This window comes from Vulpes lagopus, chromosome 12 (assembly GCF_018345385.1).
Source record: "Vulpes lagopus strain Blue_001 chromosome 12, ASM1834538v1, whole genome shotgun sequence".
Classification (NCBI taxonomy): Eukaryota; Metazoa; Chordata; class Mammalia; order Carnivora; family Canidae; genus Vulpes; species Vulpes lagopus.
Genome location: NC_054835.1, coordinates 40,815,208 through 40,829,980, shown reverse-complemented (window position 1 = coordinate 40,829,980; position 14,773 = coordinate 40,815,208). Strand labels below are relative to the sequence as shown.

Here is a 14,773-nt window from a genome sequence, read left to right as displayed (position 1 = left end):
GTGAAATCAAATTGTAAAAGGTGAAAGATTTATGCGATCTGAAGAGAAACCAAAGTATATGTATTCAAAATATTGTCATTTCAACATGTACTCAATATAAAAACTACTAATGAGGTATATTTTACCTTCTATTTTCTGTGCCAAATCTTTGAAATCTGGTATTTTATATTTATATACCATATCTCAATTTGGATGCAAAATTTTCATCAGAAATGTGTGAACTGAATAAAAAATACATATACAAAGTGTGTTCAGATTTCATAAGATTTTCAGTTGATGAAGTGGATTCACATAGCCAGGTTGTTCCAAACATACTTGAAAATTTTCTAATAACTAAATCAAGCATCAATTTTTAAATTTACATTTAAGTTTATTAAAATAAAATAACAAACTCAGTTCCTCAGTCATACTAGCCACATTTCAAGTACAATAGCACATGGGACTAGCGGCTATCATATATTAGGCAGTGCAGTTACAGGCCTTCTAAAGAAATAAAATATAGGCTAGTCTCCTACTTTTAACATCTAGCTTACAAATGACTCAAGTACAAATAGGGTCTCTTGCTCTCTGGGAATTGAAGCCATTGCTCTGTAAGGTAGCAGAAGCTACTCTTACCTAAAGATGATGATGATACCCCTAAAACTTCCCACCAGACAGACCCTCCACCACCACAAAATACACATAAACATATACAGATGCACTTACTTTAAAAAAAAAAAAAAACTGCTGCACTGAATGCCTGGGTGGCACAGTCACTTAAGTATACAACTCTTGGTTTCAGGTCAGGTCATGATCTCAGGACTGTGGGATCAAGCTCCACATCGGGCTCTAAACTCTGCAGGGAGTCTGCTTGGGATGCTCCCTCTCCTCCTCCCCTTCCCTCCTGAGTGTGTGTTCTCTCTCTCTCTCTCTCCAGCAAATAAATAAAACAAAACAAAAACAAAACTACTGCACTGAAGTATGGTTGAAGCATTATCTACCTCCGGGAAGCCCTTCTCTTTTCTTGGGAATAGGAGAAGACCAGTCTGGCAGCTGGGATGGAGAACAGACAGGGGTAGAAAGATTATTATTTTTTTTACTAATGGTATCCCTGACTAGAAATCCTAACATCTTTTCCTTCAAAAACAAAATTATAAAGGGTAACTAGTTTTTACAAGATTGTAGATCAACTGAGGTTTTGGGGTTTACCTAGGTATTTTCATCTCTTTATAGCTTTGTTCCCAAGGGAAAATGTTCCATGTTCCAAACAACATATGTACAAATGCATTTTGAAATATAATTACATTTGTAAAGTGACCAGGAAGAGGATATGGGAAAGATGTTGGGAGTTGCTTGTCATTTTTATTATAGGAAGGTACGGGGGCTTGAGTACTGAACTTTGACGCATCAGACCAAATTGTCTCTTGTTGCCCATATGACCTTATTTATAGCTGTGGAACTAAAACCTAAAATGGCCCATTCAGTTCTAGGTATAACTCGCCTATCAAATCACTTTTAGGTAGAGTTTTTTGTTATTTTGTTTTCCTTCTCTCTCTCTCTCTCTCTCTCTCTCTCTCTCTCTCTGTGTGTGTGTGTGTGTGTGTGTGTGTGTGTGTGTTTAAAATTGAATTTGCCTAGAAAACATCTTTTGGTCTTAGCTACTATTCATTTTTATGATATACATAAAGTTGATGCTTAGAATTTGAAACCTTCTGGTTACAGTTGAATTCTTTTCCTTTCAAAAGAGTACTGGGCAGCCCGGGTGGCTCAGCGGTTTAGTGCCTGCCTTTGGCCCAGGGCGTGATCCTGGGGTCCTGGGATCGAGTCCCACATTGTGCTCCCTGCAAGGAGCCTGCTTCTCCCTCTGTCTGTATCTCTGCCTCTCTCTCTCATGAGTAAATAAATAAAATCTTTAAAAACAACAACCAAAAACAAAAGAGATATTCCTCCCCCCCCCCCAATGTTAGTTTAGTCTTTGAAGATACCTAAGGAGGAGAGTAATTTTTAGTTCTCTGTAGATGAGGTGAGGATAACTCCAACTGTGTGAAAGACTGAACAAATAGAGCTTCAGAAAACCCAACTTGGTAGAGAGATTTTGGAACCTAGATAATGCCTAAGCTCCATTTTTTTGCCATTCTTAAGACCTTTCTACTTATTTTATCTTATCTATTTATCATTTTTTTTTAAAGATTTTATTTATTCATAGAGTCAGAGAGAGAGAGAGGCAGAGACACAGGCAGAGGGAGAAGCAGGCATCATACAGAGAGCCCGATGCGGGACTCCATCCAGGGTCTCCAGGATCACGCCCTGGGCTGTAGGCGGCGCTAAATGGCTGCGCTACCGGGGCTGCCCTATTTATCATTTTTTAAGTAGGTGTTCCACACTGGGCATGGGGTCCAAACTCATGACCCTGAGACCGAGACCTGAGCTGATATTGAGTCAGGTGCTTAACCGACTGAGCCACCCAGGCACCCCTCTACTTAACTAAGTAATCTCCAACTGGAGATCTAGATCTTTGATTCTAGAAGGAATCCTTGAAGAAATGGATAGAACTTGTGTGTTGCTTTGAATATTGGCTGACCTCTAAGCCATATTAGTTGGCTTCTTAATGTTTAATATAATATACTTTGTAGCTCTTATTGCTAGGTAGGCCTTAGGAACTCCTTTATTTTAGTTTGGTCCCCAAAATAGGTTAATTATATTAATTATACACACACGCAACACCCCAATATAGTTTATTGAATATAAATTATTCCTCAATAAAATTGAGGATTATTTTCATTAAAAAACTTCCTGGGGTGCCTGAGTGGCTCAGTTGGTTAAGTATCTGCCTTTGGCTCAGGTCGTGATCTCAGGGTCCTAGGATTAAACCCCACTCTGGCTTCCAGCTCAGTGGGGAGTCTGCTGTTCTCTTTCCCTCTGCCCCCCACCATGTACTCTCTCAAAAAAAAAAAAATCCTGTTTTTCCAATGTAATATGACAACCTATTTTAGATTATTTAAAATATCTTAAAAATGAAAATTTAAGAGCATGCATAACAGTTGTTATGCTTTTAGGGAGTCTGATTGTTTTGTTTTAAAATTCATTATATTCATTATTAAACAAAAAAAACGGTTGTGTTGATTTGAGAAGCAGGTGGCGCATTTTCAAGTATTACAAAGTATTTGTTATACCTAAGTTTTCACTGTGATGGTACTTGTTATTTTAGTAGACTTTGATCTGTATTTTACTCTGTAGGAAAAAGAAGAAATGGAGTGTTTGCTAGCCACCTACCACCTTGTGCTGCTATGCATTGATAGGTAGAGACTTGAGTCCCATTGAATTTTTAACTCTGCGCTATATTTTTAATACCTTGTAGAGATTGAATCTGCAAATCATCTTTGAAAGAGAAATGATTTGATGTGATTGTATCAAGCAGGAAAGCTATCCATATATAACTGTGTATCTTGGAAAAAAGCTAGACTAATACCACACTGAAATGATCTTAACTGTGGAATCCTTGATTAGACCCGATTTGTTTTGCATGTACTATATAGCTCCTTAGAGATGACCAGCTTTAAACAAGGATAAACAGATGTCCTAGTTTTATCAGAAATTGCTTTTACATTGCCAGGCCTTTCACAAAAGCAGCCTTCACATTTTCTGGTTGATTTTGTTGAGGTGCTTTTAAAACTTTTTTTCCAAATACTGTTTTGAATACACAGATTTTGTTCTTGTAAGATCCTGTCTCAGGTGGTATCCTTTGACCCCAACAGAAAAAAAGAAGAAAATTAAAGGCAAAAATTAGAAAGTATAACATAGTCTGTATCTGAATTTTAAAGTATTTAATACTAGGATCTAAGTTCCATAAAAGGCATGTCTGTTTTGTTCACTGCTATATCCTTAGTACCTAAAATAGAACATGGCATCTAACAGATGCTCAATAAGTATTTATACAATAAATACTGTTTCTGTGAGAGGGTTGATCCACTTTTGTTTGTAGTAGGTACTCATCTTCGGTAATAAGCATTGGCTTGTGTTGAAGATACCTTAACTCCATTTATTCCCCTTTAATCTCAATATAGAGGACATATCCAGAGATTGCTTCAGCCATCAGAAAGTGTTGCCTTTTCTATGGGAAAAAAAAACGAGAGGGGAAAGCCAATTCCCTTTGTTACTTTTGCATTTAAAGTTAAAGATGGAAGAAATATGAGTTAACTAGGTAAGAACTAATAAATTTACCAGTTTAACCAGTTCATTCCATTAAGTACATTTACATTGTAGTACGGCTATCACCATTCATCTCCAGAATGTTTTCATTATCCCAGACTGAAACTATGCATTAAACAATAACTTCCCATTCCTCTCTCCCCCAGTCCCTGGCAACCACCATTCTACTTTCTCTCTAGAAGTTTAACTATTCTAGGTGCCTCATATAAGTAGAATCCTATAACATTTGTCTCTTTGTGTATGGTTCTTTTTCCTTTTCTTTCCTCAAATTTTGTTAGTTTTTGCTTTGTACTTAGACCTAGCCAGTGATGCACACAAAATAAATATCCAAAAACAAGTTAATTCAACAGCTTGTTGCATACCACTAGGGGGTTATTAAAGCTTTGAAAATAGGATTCCTAGTCTTTATGTCTGTAAGCTTATCTCCTCCAGGTCTTGTTGATAAACCTGCACTCACAGTAATAGCAGAGATTAGTCTTTCTCCATGTTTAATAAAACAAATTGTTCTTCTTTTAGCCTGATGATGAACTGGAAAATTACTGGTACACTGTTGGAATTGTTTATACAGATACTAAGGCAAACTCTACATAAGGGACAGCAACTACAAAAGAGATTTTGATTGTAGCTTCAGTAAGAAATTATGCACCCAGGGTACCTGGGTAGCTCAGTCAGTTAGGCATCTGCCTTTGGCTCAGATCATGATCCTGGAGTCCAGGATCAAGCCCCATGGAGGCTCGTTGCTCAGTGGAGAGTCTGCTTTTCCTCCTTCTCCCTCTGCTCCAATCTCCACTCATGCTCTCTCTCTCTCAAATCTTTAAAAAAAAGAAATTTTCATAACTCGTTTCTTTTCTGTTTTCTATTCTCATTATATCTTCCTTGTTCTTTCCCTCCCTTTCCTTTCCTTCTTTCTCCAATCTGTCTCTTCCTCCCTCCCTTCCTTCCTTTTTGTTCTCATTTTTCCAAGTAGTTGCTACAGAGACCAGCAGACCCTGTGGCCCAAATATAAATAAAATAGTTGTGTGACTCTCCATCAGTTTATCTGGAAGGATAGGGAGAAAGAGAGAGAACTGAACTGAAGGAGGAAATATCCCTAATTATTTTTTAAGGGTGGAAGTAACTTGTTCAGAGAAAGAAAAGAAATACACTGTGAGATCTGATGCGTAAAGAAAGAGAGGGAGAACCTTGGAGAATGATTTGAAAAACAACCCATGCAATTTAGATTTCAAGTAGAATCTTAATCTGTGGACTATTTTAGAGCCTCTTAAACAGAACATTAAACATATGGCCATAAAGAGATTTTTTTTTTACCACTGTATCTCTTGCTCACTGACCCTGGGCAGATGATTTGTTATCCTTGACTCCATCTTCTCAACCTGTAAAATGGAGTGTCACCAGTTAGGTTCAGAACCAGAGGAGTTTGGGCCAAAGCCATAAAAATATGAAAGGCATTTATTTATTTTTTTAAGATTTTATTTTTATGTAATCTCTACACCCAAGGTGGGGCTTGAACTCACAGCCCTGAGACCAAGAGTCGCATCATCTACTGACTGAGCCAGCCAGGTGCCCCTGAAAAGTATTTTTTAAATTCAGTTTTTTTTATGTCTACTAATGCAGGTGTTAGTATGCGAGAGACAGAAGTATTGACAATGAGAAATTACCCAAAACCAAGATTGGTTTCTATTATAAAGGTAGAAATAGTTGTCATGGAATTCAATAACCTCAGTATTCTGGGATTTCTATAACTTTCAGGAAGTTAGGAGAATATTCCAGTCCTTCTTGTTTAAATATGAATGGATGTGTATTGCTATTATTGCCCTGCCCCACTTCTTACAAATTTAGATTGCCAGTATTTATAAAGTTTACTGGTCACAAATAGAGTCTTGCATCTCCCGTTCCTTGTCATAGGGCCCTCTTGCAGTTCAATATGCTTTTATTGGCACTTACTTTGGTTTTCTTTACAGCAGCAGCTGCTAATTAGTGACAGCTTTTGAGCAAGCAGCTTGTCATTTTTGGCAGGGGTAGGGGACATCCATAGCAATTCAAGACTATATTTCACTTACTAAATTTACTTTTGCTTCATGGAAATACATCTCAAAAAAAGTCTGTAGTCAAAGGTGGTTGTGTTTACTAAAATACCTCCCCGAGTTGGCATTCAGTCCGACAGTTGAAGAACCCTCAGGAGATTAAAAAATAGGTTCTGTGTCTATCAGACCAATGCCCATTCATTTGTCCTGAGTCATCCTTCTAACGTTAATCTACATTCTGGTTGTAGAACCTCATCATCTTGTTTTGGCACAATAATAAATCTTACTGGATTGTATTTGGTAGTATGCATGGTAACCAGAGGAGTGAATTGTTGATAAATGTTGTGCTTTCCATTTATACTCAGCTTCTTTCTTGAGACATAATTAAAGGAAAGAAACAGTTTAGTTTTCATAAAGAAGAAGCTTTCTTTGGAATTTCAGCTTATATTAGCACCATCGTATTTCATGTAATTCTCCTCTTTGAAATTGCTGCAATAAGATGTTAGCTCTATTTTACAAACTTGTCACGATGTTTGTGGAATGGTACATTGCAATTATATTTATCTTGATTAGCACCAATGATGAGTCAAAACCTCCGTCACAGTTTCTATAAAGTGTGATTCAGTCCCATTATTCCTGTAATAAGGATTCAAGTTAATGACTTCCATAGTGTCAAAAATAACATCTTGAAGAAAATAACTGACCGACCATTCATTTCCACCAATTTAGCTTCTTTTTGTAACATGAAGGTCTACCAAAATTATATTTAATTTAACACCCAATTATTGATTATCTCCCATGTACCAAGTACTGTGTTGAGGAAATCAAAATGAATGAGAAATGGTTCCTGCCCTGGGATAACTTCTAGTCTAGTAGTTAAGCAACAGATAACCCAAAATAGCATTGGTTCTTATGCCCAGAGTGTAGGGTAAATTCTAATTCTAGAGAGGTAAAGCATTCTACCTTTTAAAAATGGGATGTTCAAGGGGCTTCTGGGTAGCACAGTCAGTTGAGTGTCCAACTCTTAGTTTTGGCTCAGGTTGTAATCTCAGGGGTCGTGAGATCAAGTCCTACATCAGGCTCTACGCTCAACGCAGAGGTTGCTTGAGATTCTCTCTCCCTTTCCCTCTGCTCCCTCCCTCCCCACTCTCTCTCTAAAATAAATAAATAAATCTTGAAACAAATGGGATGATCAAAATAATAAAAGGCATAAGATACAAGTATTGTGTTGATTCTTTTTTTTAGCTAGAGATGGTAAAGACTGTATGAGGGACCTTTCAAGATTGTATGGAATTGCTGGGTATCCTTGTCCTAAATTTTCCCTTGACATGTTGCACAACACTACTATTATTATTTTTTAAAGATTTTTATTTTTATTTATTTATGAGACACACAGACAGGCAGAGACAGGCAGAGGGAGAAGCAGGGTCCATGCAGGGAGCCCGATGTGGAACTCGATCCTGGAACTCCAGGATCATACTCTGAGCCAAAGGCAGACGCTCAACTGTTGAGCCACCCAGGCATCCCACACGATACTATTTTTTAAAAAATATTTTATTGGGATCCCTGGGTGGCGCAGCGGTTTGGTGCCTGCCTTTGGCCCAGGGCGCGATCCTGGAGACCCGGGATCGAGTCCCACGTCGGGCTCCCGGTGCGTGGAGCCTGCTTCTCCCTCTGCCTGTGTCTCTGCCTCTCTCTCTCTCTCTCTCTGTGACTATCATAAATAAATAAAAAAAAATTAAAAAAATATTTTATTTATTTATTCATTAGAGACACAGAAAGAGAGGCAGAGACATAGGCACAGGGAGGAGAAGCAGGCTCCATGCAAGGAGCCCGTTGTGGGACTCAATTCTGGGAAACCAGGATTAGGCCCTGAGCTGAAAGCAGATGCTCAACTGCTGAGCCACCCAGGCGTCCCTCGCACAATACTATTAAATTCAGAAGTTGTCTTCCACATTAGAGTAGCTACTTCTTAGTGGCATGGCTTAGTGAACCCACATGATCTCCTAATATTCAATTAATATTTATCCTGCACTGTGCACAGTAACCTAGTTATTTCTATATTTGTCATATTAGTATGTATCAATGATTGCAGGAATTTACCATTTACACATTGTCTAAATATGTGTATCGGTTTTAGGCAAGTTGATGTTTAATTATAGATGTAAGGTGAACAGTTATTGAGATAACTGACTTTAGTAGCTTTTAAGATCCTATCTTACCCCCTGGAATATTTCACTAGTTGTTGTCTCATTTGTATTAATGATATTGCCCCCTTTTTTTTTTAATACTCTTTTTTTTTAAATTTTTTTTTAATTTATTTATGATAGTCACACAGAGAGAGAGAGAGGCAGAGACACAGGCAGAGGGAGAAGCAGGCTCCATGCACCGGGAGCCCGACGTGGGATTCGATCCAGGGTCTCCAGGATCGCACCCTGGGCCAAAGGCAGGTGCCAAACTGCTGCGCCACCCAGGGATCCCTGATATTGCCCTTTTAATGAAAAATGTTTTCTGCCAGCAGAAAAGCCTGAGTTTAGAATGATCTCTGGTAAATATTGGTGATGAATAGTAATGTATCTAAGGGAAACCCAATAAGGAATTCAGGAACAAATATAACAAATGTAACCACTTTGCTGCTTATAGGAAATGTCACAGTGCTAATTCTGACCACAGGTGGTCAGGATCTAGGTTTTGGCCTCATTGAAAAGTTACCCACCTCCAGAACAGTTCTCGTTATTCTCCTCCCACTCCTTTTTACAATCTAAAGCATTAGGTGATTTCTGATTGATTTAGAGGAGTGAAGGCGAGCCACCGAAGACCTACTATGGCTGGCTTCATTTGATTGTGTTTTAAGGTTGGTCATCTCGATGTTCTCTCACCTTTAGGAAAGGGGAGTCCCACTTAAAGCATTTGGGGATTGTCAAATAATTTTTCATATATATTGTGATTTGTACTTTGTGTTAATTCACTTTGTACCTTTTATCATAAAACAGTCTTGAGTCACAGATATCAAGTCAGGAATTAGATGAGGGTTCTTTGAGAGCATGAGCCTTGGAGGTGGGCAGCCTTCGTGGTAATCCCAGCTCCTTCACTTACTTGCTGCAGGACATCAGGCAAATTCTCTAACTCTTAGGCCTGTTTTGTCATCTATAGAAGAGGGATAATAATCATACTGCCTCATAGATTTGTCATGAAGATTAAATGAGGAAGCTACGTGCATACAACAGTACATAATGTAGTAAGAGCTCCTTGAATGTTTACCATTACTATTATTCCTATTACTCCTACTATGGCTTGGACCCTCTTTTTCTCCTTTCCCATGCAAATTCCTTTCTTATTATTTAAGACTTGATGATTAAGTATAGGAAAGGCTTGGCAATTTAATAGTTTGTTTCCAACACAAACACTTTCTAGTGTGGGTAGCAGCAATTAATTTAGCATATATAACAAACAAATAAGTTTTTCCTTAAACCCCAAATTGTCTTCATTTCAAGCAAGGTATTCTCAAGAGTGGGTTACATACTCTCCATCATCAAAGCGTAGAATCTTTAGAACAAGAGCTTGTCTCAGAAGAAGCCTCCTGTCTCCATTGCCACCACAACCTGAAACTAACGAGGTAGAAACCACATAGAGCCCTATGACATGCTGTAGGAGCTCTTCTTAAGGACCCATCACTTTTAAGTTCTATGTAGATAACTACACCAGGAATCCCCATCTATTTGAGAAAACTTTAAAAAGTCTTCCTTTTTTTTCTTCCTTCTCCTTTACTTTTATGCTCAAAAAGATCTAATTTTGTTGCCTCTAGGAAGATTGAATGTATTTAAAGAAGTCTACGTGCGAATACGGTGTTGTTTCTTTGGGGGTCAGAAATCTTTGTTATTATAACTATTCAGCATCACTACCTAAAGAAGATTAAAAATCATATTCTCTGTCCTCTGCTCCTTCTTGTTATTAATCATAGAGTCTTTTCCACATCTGATCTAAGAAACTGTATAATCATTGTATGTACGCGTGCCTATGTGTGCTGCTGATTGTCAGCATTGAACCTAGCCAGTGTCTTAGCATGTTGGACTTTAGTTTGAGAAGAGGAAAGCTAAAGATTTATTTTTATATCAATCAGCTGGAGACCTTATATGTTGTCACATTTATTGTAGCCAAAATACCATTTTATTTTTAGATGGAGAACTCTGGAACACTAGTATAAAATCTGGGATGGTTCCAATTCTTTTCTTTTCCTCATATTTAAGTACACGTTAAATCTGGTAGTTCTTAACAGTTCAATTGCCATTTAAAAAGTGTAGCTCCATGTGATCTTATTGTCTTTATTTAGTCAAGTGAGACACTTTACATTGCCTCGGTTCTGGGTCTCACACTTGCTTTGTTTTTCTCTGGAGCTTTACTGGAAACCAAATGCTCTTGCGTACTAGCTGCAGAAGCGGGAGGGGAAGTTGGCAAGAATTAACTGCTTTCTGTTTGGTCTGTCTGAAGCAGCTGACCTTTTGGAAGGAAATCGCTGTGCTTTGCTTCTTCCTGTAACAGTGCAGCCTGTGAAAGAACATATACACCGTTATCCTGGCTGATGTCTTGCGGCGTAAGCTGTTAGTTAAGAGGCAGGAGTCTTTCACTGACTCTGTTGTGTGGTACAGGAACAAGCATTCAACTTCACAGTGTTAAGTTGTGTAGAGATATCCTAGTTGGTATGTAGTAAGGGAACATTGTTTCCGGAAAAAGCAGTTTGTTTAGCAAAAATGTTTGCATTGTATTGCAGAGTTTAGCAAAAGTATTTCATTGTATTGTGGTAAACATGGACAATTACTTTGTGCACAATTTTAATTCATCTCAATGTTGAACATAGTACCTCTTACACTAGACAGTCTTTTTTTCTGAGAGACCAAACATTTTGATTTTCTAAGAGGTGAATGCTTATTTAAATGTAATTTCAGGGGGATCCCTGTGTGGCGCAGCGGTTTGACGCCTGCCTTTGGCCCAGGGCGCGATCCTGGAGACCCAGGATCGAATCCCCACATCGGGCTCCCGGTGCATGGAGCCTGCCTCTCCCTCTGCCTGTGTCTCTGCCTCTCTCTCTCTCTCTCTCTCTCTCTGTGACTATCATAAATAAATAAAAATTAAAAAAAAAATAAAAAATAAATGTAATTTCATCTCAGAATTAGCTTCTTAATATACCTGCTACCCATTGTTAGACCATCTTTTCTACAGGACTTGTTTTACTGAAATGCAGTGAGTATTATACCCCACACATAGACATTATTTTCAGAAAGCTGCAGTTGGGCTTCACAAATGGAGTATCAGCCAGTGAGTAACAAAGGAGCGAGCTGATGGAACAGTTCTCTCTTAAAGAGAGGATTTTAGTCTTCATTATTTTAACCAAAACCATTTAGGTTCATTTTTTAGTTTGTTTTTTGAAATGATTTGTATTCAAGTAAATATAAGCAAAAACAAAGTAGATGATGATTATTGATAAATACGGAGAACACAGCTACATGAAAAGAGGGCAGAATACTGTGTTCTCCATTTATTTGGGGTTCACTGGGTAGGTGTGCTTTTCCAGTATATTGGTTTCTCTCCTGGTATTTACTATTGATAGTAAAGATTATTGGGTGAGCATTAGTGCTAGTGTGCAGAAAAAATATAGACAGTAACATGGGGAGAATTATCTCACGGTTTCCTTTCCAGGATTTCCCTACAGGATTTCTTTCTGTTCTTGGAAACTGGTCTGATCTATTCAACCTTCTTGAGACAGTGAAGAATCCCAGAGGGAGTGTAAACCTTCCTTAGCTTTGGGTATAGATTCTTGGCACAAAATAAGTCGATATCAACATAACAGGAAGACTTTCCCCCAGTTCTGTTGGCCTAGGAGCAAAGTGAGGAACCAATGGCTAAGGTTTTCCGTGATCTGATCTTATAACTATAATCTTCTATGGCCTTGAATTGTTACGTTTAAACTATGAAGGGCCTTTACCTAGGCCGGTTATATTCAGGTGTGTCATTAGGGATAAAGGAAGTATAGTTTTTGAAAAGCAATTCTTGAAATGCTGTGAGTGGTTTTTTGTGTATTTCATTCTGTTTATAATTGGTAGGTTTGCAGGGACAGTTAGTCATATCAAGGATGAAAAAAGAGCGAAATATGAACCTAAGTATATTATTTCTTGTCGTGAAATATGACTTTCTGAAACATTCTTTTTTTTTTCTGTTTTTCATGTTTCTTTCAGAAATCACAATAAAACCTCCTAAATTAAAACTCCATTATTCCGGGATCCCTGGGTGGCGCAGCGGTTTGGCGCCTGCCTTTGGCCCGGGGCGCGATCCTGGAGACCCGGGATCGAATCCCACATCGGGCTCCTGGTGCATGGAGCCTGCTTCTCCCTCTGCCTGTGTCTCTGCCTCTCTCTCTCTCTCTCTCTGTCTGTGACTATCATAAATAAATAAATAAAAATTAAAAATAAAAGATTTTATTTATTCAGCACACCTAGAGAGCACAAGCAGGGGGAGCAGCAGGCAGAAGGGAGAATAAATAAATAGAAGAGACACACAGACAGAGAGAGGTAGAGACATAGGCAGAGAGAGAAATTCCCTGCGGAGATCACGACCTGAGCCAAAGGCAGACTCTCAACCGCTGAACCACTCAGGCATCCCACACCCCAAGGGACATTTATATTTTCTTTTCTTTTCTTTTCTTTTCTTTTCTTTTCTTTTCTTTTCTTTTCTTTTCTTTCTTTTCTTTTCTTTTCTTTTTCTTTTCTTTTTTTTTTCTTTTTTTTCTTTTCTTTTCTTTTCTTTTTTCTTTTCTCTTCTTTTCTTTTCATTTCATTTCTTTTCTTTTCTCTTCTTTTCTTTCTTTTCTTTCTTCTTTCCTTTCAGATTTTATTTATTTATTCATGAGAGACACAGAGAGAGAGAGGCAGAGACAGACAGAGGGAGAAGCAGGCTCCATGCAGGGAGCCTGATGTGGGACTCGATCCCGGGACTTCAGGATCACACCCTGGGCCGAAGGCAGGCTCCAAACCACTGAGCCACCTGGGGATCCCTATACATTTATATTTAAATGAAATATAAATAGATGTCAAAATTATAAATTAGTCTTAGCCATTAATAGTCTTGAACTACTATTTAAAAATACATTGTTGCTATATATTTGCAAGTGATAGAATTGTTCTTTTTTATTTTTATTTTTTTTTAATTAATTTTTATTGGTGTTCAATTTACCAACATACAGAAAAACACCCAGTGCTCATCCCGTCAAGTGTCCACCTCAGTGCCCGTCACCCATTCCCCTCCAACACCCCCCCTCCTCCCCTTCCACCACCCCTAGTTCGTTTCCCCGAGTTAGGAGTCTTTATGTTCTGTCTCCCTTCCTGATATTTCCCAACATTTCTTCTCCCTTCCTTTATATTCCCTTTCACTATTATTCATATTCCCCAAATGAATGAGAACATACACTGTTTGTCCTTCTCCGATTGACTTATTTCACTCAGCATAATACCCTCCAGTTCCATCCACGTTGAAGCAAATGGTGGGTATTTGTCGTTTCTAATTGCTGAGGAATATTCCATTGTATACATAAACCACATCTTCTTTATCCATTCATCTTTTGATGGACACCGAGGCTCCTTCCACAGTTTGGCTATTGTGGCCATTGCTGATAGAAACATCGGGGTGCAGGTGTCCCGACGTTTCATTGCATCTGAATCTTTGGGGTAAATCCCCAACAGTGCAATTGCTGGGTCGTAGGGCAGGTCTATTTTTAACTCTTTGAGGAACCTCCACACAGTTTTCCAGAGTGGCTGCACCAGTTCACATTCCCACCAACAGTGTAAGAGGGTTCCCTTTTCTCCGCATCCTCTCCAACATTTGTTGTTTCCTGCCTTGTTAATTTTCCCCATTCTCACTGGTGTGAGGTGGTATCTCATTGTGGTTTTGATCTGTATTTCCCTGATGGCAAGTGATGCAGAGCATTTTCTCACAAACAAACTATAGAAATCCCTGAAAGTATTAAGACTATACTTTCAGGGATCATTTCTATAGTTTGTTTGTTCTTCTTTTTTAAAATGATTCTGGGGCAGCCCCAGTGGCTCAGGGGTTTAGCGCCGCCTTCAGCCCAGGGCGTGACCCTGGAGTCCCGGGATCGAGTCCCGCCTAGGACTCCCTGCATGCTTCCCCCTCTGCCTGTGTCTCTGCCTCTCTCTCTCTGTCTCTGTCAAATGAATAAATAAATAAAATCTTTAAAAAAATAAATAATAAAAATAAAAAATGATTCTGAATTTTTACTATTTCATGCCCTACTTAAATCAAGACTTAATTAATAAGAAATTTGTAAGAGAAATTGCCATAACCTGGATATTGTTTTGTGGGAAATGTTTGTTTTTATGTCTTTTGCATGTCCCTTTATGGAACCATCCTGTGGGATGAGTAGTACCAATTGCTCATGATCATTAAATTTATATTTCAAATTTTATATTTTAAACCAATTTTAGTAAATCAAAAACCATAAAAAAGTGTACCAAAATGCCTTCACCTAAATGGAACAACTGTTTATAGTTCTC

The 14,773-nt window shown here is 38.4% G+C and overlaps 1 protein-coding gene and 1 pseudogene across 2 annotated transcripts in view; both read left to right on the top strand.

The window, feature by feature from the left end:
- Positions 1-14,773, top strand: part of STAT5B (signal transducer and activator of transcription 5B) — a 70,720-nt gene that overhangs the window by 17,882 nt on the left and 38,065 nt on the right. The gene's annotated exons all lie outside the window — the stretch shown is intronic.
- Positions 14,225-14,311, top strand: LOC121474385 (annotated as a pseudogene).